Genomic DNA, 12,297 nt, shown 5'->3' with positions numbered 1-12,297 from the left:
ATCTGTCAAAACCGTTATATTATTCATCAAGTCTGGTGACTTCTTAGAGCCTCATACCTAAGACTGTGTTCTAAGCGCTTTGCAGATTTGTGACTAAGGGGTTTTCTCCATGTTATTTGGCTGTAGAAGGAAAAGCACTGGCTTGAATACATGTCCGAGTTCTGCCGCTAAGAGACTATTTCATTAGGGTTGGTCCCAGTCTTGGGATTTTTCTCTATTTTCATCAATCCGATGAACAATTCAGAGTGATAACGTCTTAAGTCTCACTGTGTATGTACTATGATCCTTTGCTGAGGAGCGATCATTATCAGCGGAGAGAAAATTGGTCTTTTCGTGGGTGGGGCAAGGGAGGGAGTGGGTGGAGAGAGGAAGGCTGAAGACAACAGGATGGGACTCCTTTAACCACGTGGTGAAATTCGATGACTCTGTTGAGGAACCTTCTGCATTGCCCCGCTCCGTCCTGCTGTCTGGCAAAGTAAGTGACTGTATCTGAGTATCCTGGCCTCTCCTTTGCAGAGCTCGGGGTTTATGACAGGACTGAACGTCTAATGGAGAGGAGTGTGGCTTGCGAGAGTTTCCTCGTCACATTCATTTTCCAAATGGTAGATGGAAGCTCTGCGCCTGGGTTTGCTTGTCACGTCGGCTTAGATTTTCAACCCATGTCACCGCTGCGAGCCGCTTGTGTTGTTAAGACATATTTTTTTTTTTTTTGCATTTTACTAAATTGCCTTTCCTTCCATTTTCAGATGTTTCCAAGACCTATGATATTGTGAGAGAAATGATGACTTTAATTCCTCTCGCTTTGTTTATCCTGGAAAAAGACTTTTGCTTTACTCGTTTTATATATTTATATCTTCAGTGTTCACTTTTTCGGAATAGAAAAGTTTTCTAACTTTAAAGCCTGTCCTCTCAAATCAGTCTCTTTATCTGAAGAAGCGTGGTTCTTGCTTGGGAATTTCTATTTTATACTTTGCTCTGTTTCGATGATAAGAACCTATTCAACATTACAGACCCAGATAACTTGGGATTGAGTACAGTGGCAGAATAATGTTTCTGTGTTATTTTCACTCTCTTTCTTGTTGAAGTTCAACAACTTTTTGACGCTATAAATTGAAGTCTATTGAGCTTGATATCTTTAGAAAATAATCTACAATGGTCCCTATATCCTTTTGCTGTGGTGTCATTGATAAATTGTAGCTCATCTCCTATAAAGCTTTTCGAACTATTTCTCCTTTAGACTTTCTTGTATCGAAGGTTATCAACCCTTCTTTTCTCCCATCAAACAGCCTCGAGAGATCTTGCAGGTGTCTGCTGTCGGGATGAACTTGAGTATGTAAGCAAAGAACTTTAAAAGCCTCGTACAGAGATAAAGCATGGTTTTGGTCATCTTGAGATACACAGTTTTAAGCAGCAGACAAACCTAATCCGAGGAAATTCAGCTAGAACTCCAGATAGAAAGGTAGATGCTAGACAGACAGACACCAATATACTTCTCAGACTGTTCATTACTCATTTGAACTGGAGTGAAAAGTAAAACAATGGTTTTATCTAGCATGCATACAAACCTGATAACGCAGCTGTACTTTTCAGTTGACTAGAGAGAAAGTGTCCCTGCAAAGACTGCAGTGATAGATTAAAAGAAGCCTGGGGCCAGATCAGGGATCCAGTTACTTATATTTTCGGTCGTGTCATGACCCTGAGGCTCTTAATTTACTTAGAGTTTGATTTTAACAATATAATACTAGGAATATGAAAAAAATATAACATGCAAATGAGAAACTCATTTTTACATATAATTTAGATGCTAACTAAATATAGCATGTTATATGTATAATGTGTATGATGAAAATTCATCTAAATTATAGCAGAAGTTTTATCTAAATAGATGTCAGTTGGTTCTGAGGATAATATGGAATAAAATGTGAAAAAAAATTTTTTGAGCTAATTTTAAAGCCTTCCCAAAACTAGATTGGATTTTTACACAGAATCCATTATAACTCCATTGTAACAATCAAATTTGTGTCATAGTTTATTCTCCTGGGGAAAAAACGTGTGCCTATATACGGAATATCCAGATGTAGAGTCTGTTATTACTTAGCAAAAAGAAATTATGAAATTGATAACATTTTTCACAAAAGAGGAAGAATGTTAATGAAAGCTATCATATTAATAAAGCAGGAAAAACTTTGTTCCCAGTGAGAAAACAAAAATAGCTGCCAAAGTGACCTGATACTATATGTGTGCTTAGGAATATGTCATAACTGTATAGCACGTAGACCTACGCACATGGAGCCTGATGAGAAGGGTGAACCGAGGAAAAGATGTATCAAAGGAAGAGACCTGAGCCCTGTTAAAAACAGCTTCTAGGCAATTCCCTTGTGGTGCAGCCTGTTAAGTATCTGGTGGTGTCACTGCAGCGCCGCAGGTTGCTGTTCTGGTACATACGGGTTTGATGCCCTGCCCAGGAACTTCTGCCTGCCATGGGTGCAGCCAAAAAAGAAAAATAGCTTCTAGTTAATTTCTAGGCATAAATTAAGAATTGCTCTTAATATCTAAACATCTTGCCTGTAATATATACTTATTTAACAATTTTTTTCTGCAACAAAGTTGGCCGCTCATTTCCATGATTTATTTTATACTTTTATCTTTTAACAGGTTGATATTAACAAATCCAAAAATTTCTAGAAGGATCGCCAAATTGAAAATGTAAAATGAAAAATGGTATCCACATTCACCTCTAGATAAAGACTCAGAGACACACAAACCTATGTATTTTCTTTCTTTCTTTCTTATGACTATTTCTTCATCTTTTGCCTGATCATAGACTTTAGGTACTCATACTTTCAGCCTCATCCCTGAATTATTCATTTTCTCAGAGCCCCCAAAGATAGTCTTGCAATTACAAGGAACAGGTCTGGAGTTTTTCCCCACTCTCTTTCTTGGCCAGGTGCTCCAACCACCTGAGCAAACTAGCTGCAGACACATATAGACACTCAAACACAGCTGCAGAACATCCATTTATTAATTTTCAAGAAAACCAGATAATCACTGCAGTATGACATATGATCCTCGTTTTCTTATTGACCTGTGGGGGAAAAAAAATTAAGGCCAGCTTTGCCAAGACTTATCAAGACTAATGCAGTAAAATCTTAAACAAGATATTCATGTAGATTAAACTGTTCGTTGTGCACATACTACTGCTGACCAAATGACTTCTTTATTGGAGAGAAAATTAAGTCTTTTGGGTCTTACCGGCAATACAAATTTGATGCGCCCACAAGTGGAATCTACGGGCGTTTGGAGAATGTTTGACAGCATGGTTCTGATGGTTCAAGGGAAGAGGGGAAAGATGGAAAAAGAGGAGTAGATATCAAATAAGAGAGGGTCAGAAGAAAAGACTGGATGGAAATTTGACCTGGTTTCTTTTAGTTCAGAATAGCAGTAGTGGTAATAAGAGTAGAAACGAAGAAAACAGGCGCTGAGCTAAGTGATTGAAATGCATGCTCTCATCTGAACATCATAGTAACTCCACATTTCGTTTATCCGTAATGAACGATGTTCGCATCCCATTTCATAGAGCGGAAATAGGCTTAGAAAGTTACATCACTTCCCCAGGACCAAGGAGCTCTTAAATGGTCGATACTAGATTCCAACTCCAGTTTGTCTAAGTCCAGAGCTAGAGCTTTTATCCTCCGTAAATACTGCCCTTGGCAGGTGAGAAATAGAATTTAAAGGGGCAAAAACAGCCCAAGAGCTTAAGGCTCCGTACATAGACTTCTTTCCTACTTTTTTTTTTTTTTTTTTTTTGCCTCTGTTTGCCATCTTAAATCTTTATGCAGGTTAAATTCAAGTGGGCTATGTTTATGCTTTATTAAAGATGTCACACTCCCTAAGATACACACTTGATGTAATTTAGTACTGAATGTCATGTTTGTTTGATATACCAAACTCCTCATTACCGTCAGCATCACATCACCACCACCTCCATCTCCGCTACCGCCCCATCTCCAATCCAAAACACACACTTTGCAGGTGGTTCCCTAATACTGACAGAGGAGATCTAGTCTAAGAAAAAAATATAAAGTCCTTTGCTATGACCTTGAGATGTTTCCTTTTTAGTTTCCATGATCACTTGCTATGACCTAAAGTTACATCTCCTCACTTCCAAGGATATCATTTATTTTTTACATCCTTCCCTGGTGTGTGTGTATGTTTGTGGTGTAGGGGGTTTTCAGGAAATGTAAAGAGATGAACATATTTCCCTGGTACATAATTGTTTCAAATGCAGAAGTTAACATTAAGTGAAGAGTGGTAATTTTCATAGTGAAAAAATGAATTGCTCATTCAAAAATTTTTATTAAGCAACCACTGCCACTCATTGAAAAGGTGACTTGAGAAAAGATTTGAGGAATATTTATTCATTGTTTTTTCCACTACATAAATGTCCAATGCTTAACTTCTCATGGAAAAATTTTAATTAAGTGCGAATCCTATAAAAAGTCTGATACTGCATTGATAGAAATATTTGACTTGATTTTTAAGTCACCACATTTAGGTCATAAGCAATCAGATAACCTAGAATTTTAATGCTCTACATTTTATATCTTAATCTAAAAATAATGCAGTATCTTTCCTCGGCACAGTTTGAAAACATGAACTTCCTTAATTGCATATTCCTAATTTTTTTCCTCTAAATTTTTTCTTTTGTAATTTATTTTTCCGCTGCACAGCATGGGGACCAAGTTACTCTTACATGTATACACTTTTTCCCATCCTTGTTCTGTTACAATATAAGTATCTAGACATAGTTCTCAATGCTACTAAGCAGGATCTCATTGTAAATCCATTCCAAGTTGTGTCCAATGACCCCAAGCTCCTGATCCCTCCCACTCCCCTGGGCAGCCACAAGCCTATTCTCCAAGTCCATGATTTTCTTTTCTGTGGAAATGTTCACTTGTGCTGTATATTAGATTCCAGTTATAAGTGATATCATATGGTATTTGCCTTTGTCTTTCTGACACATTTCACTCAGTATGAGAGTCTCTAGTTCCATCCATGTTGCTGCAAATGGCATTATGTCGCTCTTTTTTTATGGCTGAGTAGTATTCCATTGTGTATATATACACCACATCTTTCTAATCCAATCATCTGTCGAGGGACATTTGGGTTGTTTCCATGTCTTGGCTATTGTGAATAGTGCTGCAGTGAACATGCAGGTGCATGTGTCTCTTTTAAGTAGAGCTTTGTCCGGAAATATGCCCAAGAGTGGGATTGTGGGGTCATATGGATGTTCTATGTATAGATTTCTAAGGTATCTCCAAACTGTTCTCCATAGTGGCTATACCAGTTTACATTGCCACCAGCAGGGCAGGAGGGTTCCCTTTTCTCCACACCCCCTCCAGCACTTATTATTTGTGGACTTAATGATGGCCATTTTGAGTGGTGTGAGGTGATATCTCATGGTAATTTTGACTTGCATTTCTCTTATAATCAGTGATGTTGAGCATTTTTTCATGTGTTTGCTGGCCATCTGTATTATCTTCCTTGGAGAACAGTCTATTCAGGTCTTTTGCCCATTTTTCCTTTGGGTGATTGGCTTTTTTTGCTGTTGAGTTGTGTAAATTGCTTATATATTCTTATATATATATATATATTATTCTTATATATATATTCTTATATATATATTAAGCCCTTGTCTGTTACATTATTTGAGACTATTTCCTCCCATTCTGTAAGTTGTCTTTTTGTTTTCTTTTGGGTTTCCTTTGCTGTGCAAAAGCTTGTCAGTTCGATTAGGTCCCATTGGTTTATTTTTGCTCTTATTTCTGTTGCTTTGGGAGACTGACCTGAGAAAATATTCATGATGTTGATGTCAGAGAGTGTTTTGCCTATGTTCTCTTCCAGGAGTTTGATGGTGTCTCGTCTTATGTTTAAGTCTTTCAGCCATTTGGAGTTTATTTTTGTGCATGGTGTGAGGGTGTGTTGTAATTTCATTGCTTTGCATGCAGCTGTCCAGGTTTCCCGGCAATGCTTACAGAACAGACTTTGTTTTTCCCATTTTATGTTCTTGCCTCCCTTGTCAAAGATTAATTGACCACAGGTGTCAGGGTTTATTTCTGGGTTCTCTATTCTGTTCCATTGGTCTGTCTGTCTGTTTTGATACCAGTACCACACTGTTTTGATGACTGTGGCTTTGTAATATTGCTTGAAGTCTGGGAGAGTTATGACCCTTGCTTGGTTTTTGTTTCTCAGGATCGCTTTGGCAATCCTGGGTCTTTTGTGGTTCCATATACATTTTTGGATTGTTTGTTCTAGTTCTGTGAAAAATGTCATGGGTAATTTGATAAGGATTGCATTGAATCTGTAGATTGCTTTGGGTAGTATGGCCGTTTTTAAATATTGATTTTTCCAATCCATGAACATGGAATGTCTTTCCATTTCTTTACGTCTTCTTTAATTTCTTCAATTAAAGTTTAATAGTTCTCGGCATGTAAGTCCCTTACCTCCTTGGGTCAGGTGTATTCCGAGGTAGTTGATTTTTTGAGGTACAATTTTAAAAGGTATTGTATTTTTGTATTCCTTTTCTAATATTTCATTGTTGGTATTCAGAAATGCGACTGATTTCTGAATGTTAATCTTATATTCTGCTACTTTGCTGAATTTATTAATCAGTTCAAGTAGTTTTGGGGTTGAGTCCTCAGGGTTTGCTATGTATAGTATCATGTCATCTGCATACAGTGACAGTTTGATCTCTTCTCTTCCTATCTGGATGCATTTTATTGCTTTTGGTTGTCTAGTTGCTGTGGCTAGGACTCCAAAACTATGTTGAATAGCACTAGTGAGAGTGGGCATCCCTGTCTTGTTCCAGATTTGAGTGAGAAGGCTTTCAGCTTTTCTCTGGTGAGCATTCTACTTGCTGTGGGTTTGTCATAAACAGCTTTGATTATGTTCAGGAATGTTGCCTCTATACCCACTTTGGCGAGAGTTTTGATCATGAATGGATGTTGGACCTTGTCAAATGCTTTTTCTGCATCTATTGAGATGATCATAAGGTTTTTGATGTTTCTTTTCTTAATATGGTGTATGACATTAATTGATTTGCATATGTTGAACCATCCTTGTGAACCTGGGATGGACCCTACCCGGTCATGGTGTATGATCTGTTTGATATGTTGTTGGATTCAGTTGGCTAAGATTTTGTTGAGAATTTTTGTGTCTATATTCATCAAAGATATTGGCCTAGAGTTTTCTTTTTTGGTGGTATCTTTGTCTGGTTTTGGAATTAGGGTGATGGTGGCATCATAGAATGTCTTTGGGAGTGTTTCTTCTTCTTCAACCTTTCGAGAAAGTTTAAGGAGGATGGGCACCAGATCCTCTTTATATGTTTGGTATAATTTGCCTGTGAAGCCATCTGGTCCTGGACTTTCATTTGTAGGGAGTGTTTTTATGACATCTTCAATTTCATTTCTAGTGGTCAGTCTGTCCAGTTGGTCTGTTTCTTCCTGATTCAGTTTTGGCAGGGTATAAAATTGCAGAATGTTGTCCATTTCTTCCAGATTGTCAAATTTATTGGCATATAGTTGTTCATGGTATTCTTACTGTTTTTTTTTTTTTTTGTATTTCTGCAGTATCCATTGTGATTTCTCCTTTTTCATTTCTAATTTTGTTTATTTGGGTTCTTTCTCTCCTCTTCTTAGTCTAGCCAGGGGTTTGTCAGTTTTGTTTACCTTTTCAAAGAATTGGCTCTTGTGTTTATTAATTTTCTCTTTTTTCATTTTTTTATTACTCAAATGAATTTATCACATCTGTAGTTGTATAATGTCTATTGTTTTTTGAATCTCTATTTTATTGATTTCCTCTTGGATCTTTATAATTTCCTTCCTTCTGCTGGCTTTAGGTCTCTTTTGTTCTTCTTTTTCTAATTCGTTTAGGTGGAGGGTTAAGTTGTCAATTTGAGATCTTTCTCCTTTTTTGAGGAAGGCCTATATCGCTGTGAATTTCCTCTGAGTACTGCTCCTGCAGTGTGCCATAGATTTTGGGAGGTTGTGTCTTCATCATCATTTGTCTCCAGGTACTTTTTCATTTCCTTCTTGATTTCCTCATGGACCCATTGGTTTTTTAGTAGCATGTTGTTTAGTCTCTGTGTAGTAGGTTTTTTCTCATTTCTTTTCCTGTGGTTGATTTCTAGTTTCATGCCATTGTGGTCAGAGAAGATACTTGAAATAATTTCCATGCTCCTAAATTTGTTGAGGTTAGCTTTGTGTCCTAATATGTGGTCGATTCTTGAGAATGTTCCATGCGCACTTGAAAAGAATGTGTATTCTGATTTTTTTGGATGGCGTGTCCTGAAGATGTCAATTAAGTCTAACTTTTCTATTGTTTCCTTTAGGATCTCTGTCGCTTTATTGGTTTTTCTGTCTAGAGGATTTGTCCATTGGTGTGAGTGGGGTATTAAAATCTCTTAATATGATTGTATTCCCATCAATTTCTCCCTTTATGTCTGTTAATATTTGTTGTATGTATCTGGCTTCTCCTGCATTTGGGGCATATGTGTTGATGATAGTAATATCCTCTTCTTGGATGGATCCCTTCATCATTAAATAGTGTCCTTCTTTGTCTTTCTTTATGTCTTTTGTTTTAAAGTCTATTTTGTCTGATATGAGTATTGCAATTCCTGCTTTCCTGTCACGTCTATTGGCATGAAATGTTTTTTCCCACCCCTTCACTTTCAGTCTATATGTGTCCTTTGTCCTAAGGTGAGTTTCTTGTAGGCAGCAGATTGAAGGTTTTTGCTTTTTTATCCACTCAGCCACTCTGTGTCTTTTGATTGGAGCATTCAGTCCATTGACATTTAAGGTGATAATTGATAGATGATTATTTATTGTCATTTTAAACCTCGTGTTCCAGTTGATTCTATGGTTCTCCACTCTTTCTTTTTTTGGTTGGATTGTCTCCGATTATTTTCTGCTGAGTGTTATTTTGTTTTTGTTTTTGTTTTTCATGTTTTGCGAATGCAATGTTTGGTTTTGGTTGTGGTTGCCCTGTTTTTTAAGTATGCTATCCCCTTCCTATAATTGTGTGTTTTAGCCTGATGGTCCTGTAGGTTCAAACACTTCATTACTATACTAAAATTAAGAAGAGAAACAAACAAACAAAAAAATTTTTTAAAGAAGAGTCTATTTATTTCCTTACTTCCCTTGCCCACATTTTATGATTTTGATGACTCTTTTTTGCTTTTTAATTTTATTTTGTTTTAAACATGTTCATGATTAAATCTGTATGCTGGCTTATTTGAGTGACTGCTCTCTGACTGTGGTTTCCTCAGTCACCCTAGGTCTTCCTCTTTTTTTTTTTCCTCCTTTTCCTTCCTTTCTTTTTGGTTTAGAGAAGCCCTTACAATATTTCTTTTAGCCTGGGTTTTGTATTGCTGTATTCCTTTAGGCTTTGTTGGTAAAAAATTTGTAGTTCCTCTTCTATTTGAAATGATATTCTTGCTGGATAGAGTATTGTAGGTTGCATATTTTTTCCTTTCAGTGCTTTAAATATCTTTTGCCATTCCATTAAATCCATTTAATAAGGATTAAATATCTTATCCCTCCTGGCCTGTAGAGTTTCTGTAGAGAAATCAGCTGGTAACCTTATGGGGATTCCCTTATAGGTAGCATTCTGCTTCTCTCTTGCTGTCTTTAGGATCGTCTCTTTATCACTAACTTTTGCCATTTTTATTATAATGTGTCTTGGTGTGGGTCTATTGGTTTCAACTTGTTTGGGGCCCTCTGGGATTCCTGTATCTTGAACTCAGTAGCCTTTAGATTTGGGAAGTTTCCAGCGATAATTTCTCCAAATATATTTTCCATCCCCTTATCTTTTTCTACTCCTTCTGGAATTCCTATTATGCATAGATTGGCTGGCTTTATGTTATCCCATAGGTCTTTTATATTCCTTTCATGTTTTTTTATTTGGTTTTCTATCTGCTGTCCTGATTGGGTGATTTCCATTAATCTATCTTCCACATCACTAATTCATTTTTCTGCATTATTCATTCTTAGTTCAGTTTGTATCTCTGCAAATGAATTTTCTGGTTTTTCTTGGCTCCTACTTATATTTTCTAGTTCCTTTCTGAGGGTGTCTGCATTACTGTTCATATCTTCTCTTAATTCCTTCAGTATTTTCACTATTTCCCTTTTGAACTCCAAGTCTGTCAGACTGCAGAGGTCTGTTTCCTTGCTGACTGCTTTAGGTGAGTTCTCCTGTTGGTTTAAGTGGGAGTGGTTTCTCAGCTTCTTCATCTTGCTTGTTGTTTTCTTTTTCTTGGTGGAGTTGTACTCCCCGTGGCTAGGCAGAGTTTGCCTTGGCAGTGTTATGGAATGTTTCCCGAGGGCTGGCATTGTTGGTTGGTCTCCTTTGAGGCAGTGTGGCTTTTCCTGAGTGTGGGCGTGGCTGACAGGGTCTCTCTGAAGCAAAGGAGGACTTCCCCAGGGCAGACAGGACTGGGAGGTCTGCACCATGATGGAAGCAGATTTCACTTGGCTTGGCAGAGCTTGCTCTGATGTTTTTGGGTTGTGGGGCTCTTGCAGGGGGCTGGCGGTGCTGGGCAGCTGTTACAAGGAGTGCTGCAACCCCTGAAGGTGGGAGTGGATAGCTGGGCCGCTGAGAACCCAAGGGGCTTTTCCCCAGGGCAGCCAGAATTGGCAGGGCCACCCCACAATGGAGGCAGATTTTGCACAGCCGGGACAAGCTTGTTCTAGCTTTTCTGGGGTGTGGGCCTATTCCCAGGGGCTGGCAGTGCTGGGCAGCTGTTCCACAGGAGTGCAGCACCCCCCGAGGGCTGGAGCAGCTAGCTGGGCCACTGAGAACCCAAGGGTCTCTTCTGCAGGGCAGCCAGAATTGGAAGGACTGCCTCAGAATGGAGGCAGATGTTGCACCCCTGGGCTGAGCTTGTTCTAGCTTTTCTGGGCTGAGGTCCTTTTCCAGGGGATTGGTGGTGCTGGGTGCTCCTCCGCTGGGGTGTAGCCCTCCAGAGGGCAGAGAGGCCAGGGCAGGGAAAGCTCCTGCAGTGGTTGGCTTTCTGCTAATGGTGAAGCCAGCCCTCCAGGATGGCGGCAGTCTCAAGTCCAGTGCGCATAGGGTAGGGTGTGGGGGATGCACTGGGAAGCACAGCTTTCTGGTAGCTGAGGGCAAGTGAGCTCACTGTAGCATGGGGAGTATTTTATGGTGGCCCACCCCTTCTTCTCTCCCCTCCCCAACACTGGCACCTTGTCTCTCCTGCAGATCCAGCTCTTCTGCCAGGTTCCCTCTGATGTGGCTTTCCAGTCCCCAGCCCTTAGCATATTGTTTTCTAGACTCCCAGGCAGTCTCTGCCCCACCAATCTGACAGACTGCTTCCTAGTCCCCCAGGGCAGTCTCTGCCCTGCCAAACCAACTGGTTCCTAGTTCCCCAAGCAGTCTCCACACTGCCCACCCCAACCCATTCCCAGGGACTAACCTCCGGAGCTGAGGTCTCGGTGCCCAGCCCCCACCCAAACGCCTCTGTTTTTGGTGACTGTGCCAGTAGTTTGGTTGATCTATTTGATTCTCACTCTGCTCTTCGGAACTCAGACTTACTGCTGTGCTCTTCTCTGCATCTGGAGATCCCTCCGATTCAGTTGATCTTTCCGTGGAGTAGGTGACTTTCCAGGGTGTGGGATCCCTTTCTCCCCCACAGTTCCTTTTCGGGAGTGCCTGTCCAGCCCCGATTCCCCTTCTCTCACTCTCTTCTTTTCTCTTGTTTTACCCAGTTATGTCACAAGATTCTTGCCATTATTGGCATTTAGGTGCTTCTGCCAGTGATTAATTGCTGTTCTGTGTGAGTTGTTTAACCTGTAGATGTGGGGTTTTTTTGTTGTGTTAGTGGGAGAGGGCGAGCCTGCCCCCCTACTCTTCCGCCATATTGCCTTCTCCTTTTTCCTCTAAATGTTAAACTGATGATATCAAAGCTGTAGTAATCGAAAGGTTTTTAGATGTGTTCAAACTCAGCATATTCAACTATTCACTGTCCCTCTAAGTCAGTGTGTCTTGAGGTGCAGTGTCTGACTGTAATCATAACCACTGTAGATTTGCATGAAAAATTGAAATTTTTGAATTCTACCCTTGGTTGGCAGATTCGGAAATTTCAGAGGTCTTTCAATACTAAAGAATGAGAAGCAAGTCTAGAAACCAAATTTGATACAGATTTCAGATTTCACCTTTACTGAGGAATTAAAACTCATTAGAATCTAAACATGAGATGGTGTTTTACTTCTTCCAATCCCTCTCCCT

General features: G+C 39.4%; 1 protein-coding gene across 25 annotated transcripts in view; it reads left to right on the top strand.

The window, feature by feature from the left end:
- The window catches only part of TRPC4 (transient receptor potential cation channel subfamily C member 4), a 219,838-nt gene that overhangs the window by 144,692 nt on the left and 62,849 nt on the right, over positions 1-12,297 (top strand).

Source organism: Sus scrofa, chromosome 11 (genome assembly GCF_054392235.1).
Source record: "Sus scrofa isolate SSC_HxYL_T2T_F1_AM1 chromosome 11, Sscrofa_HxYL_maternal_Yorkshire_Landrace_v2.0, whole genome shotgun sequence".
In the NCBI taxonomy this organism is placed as follows: Eukaryota; Metazoa; Chordata; class Mammalia; order Artiodactyla; family Suidae; genus Sus; species Sus scrofa.
The sequence above is the reverse complement of the archived record's forward strand: the minus strand, read 5'-3'. Positions and strand labels throughout refer to the sequence as shown.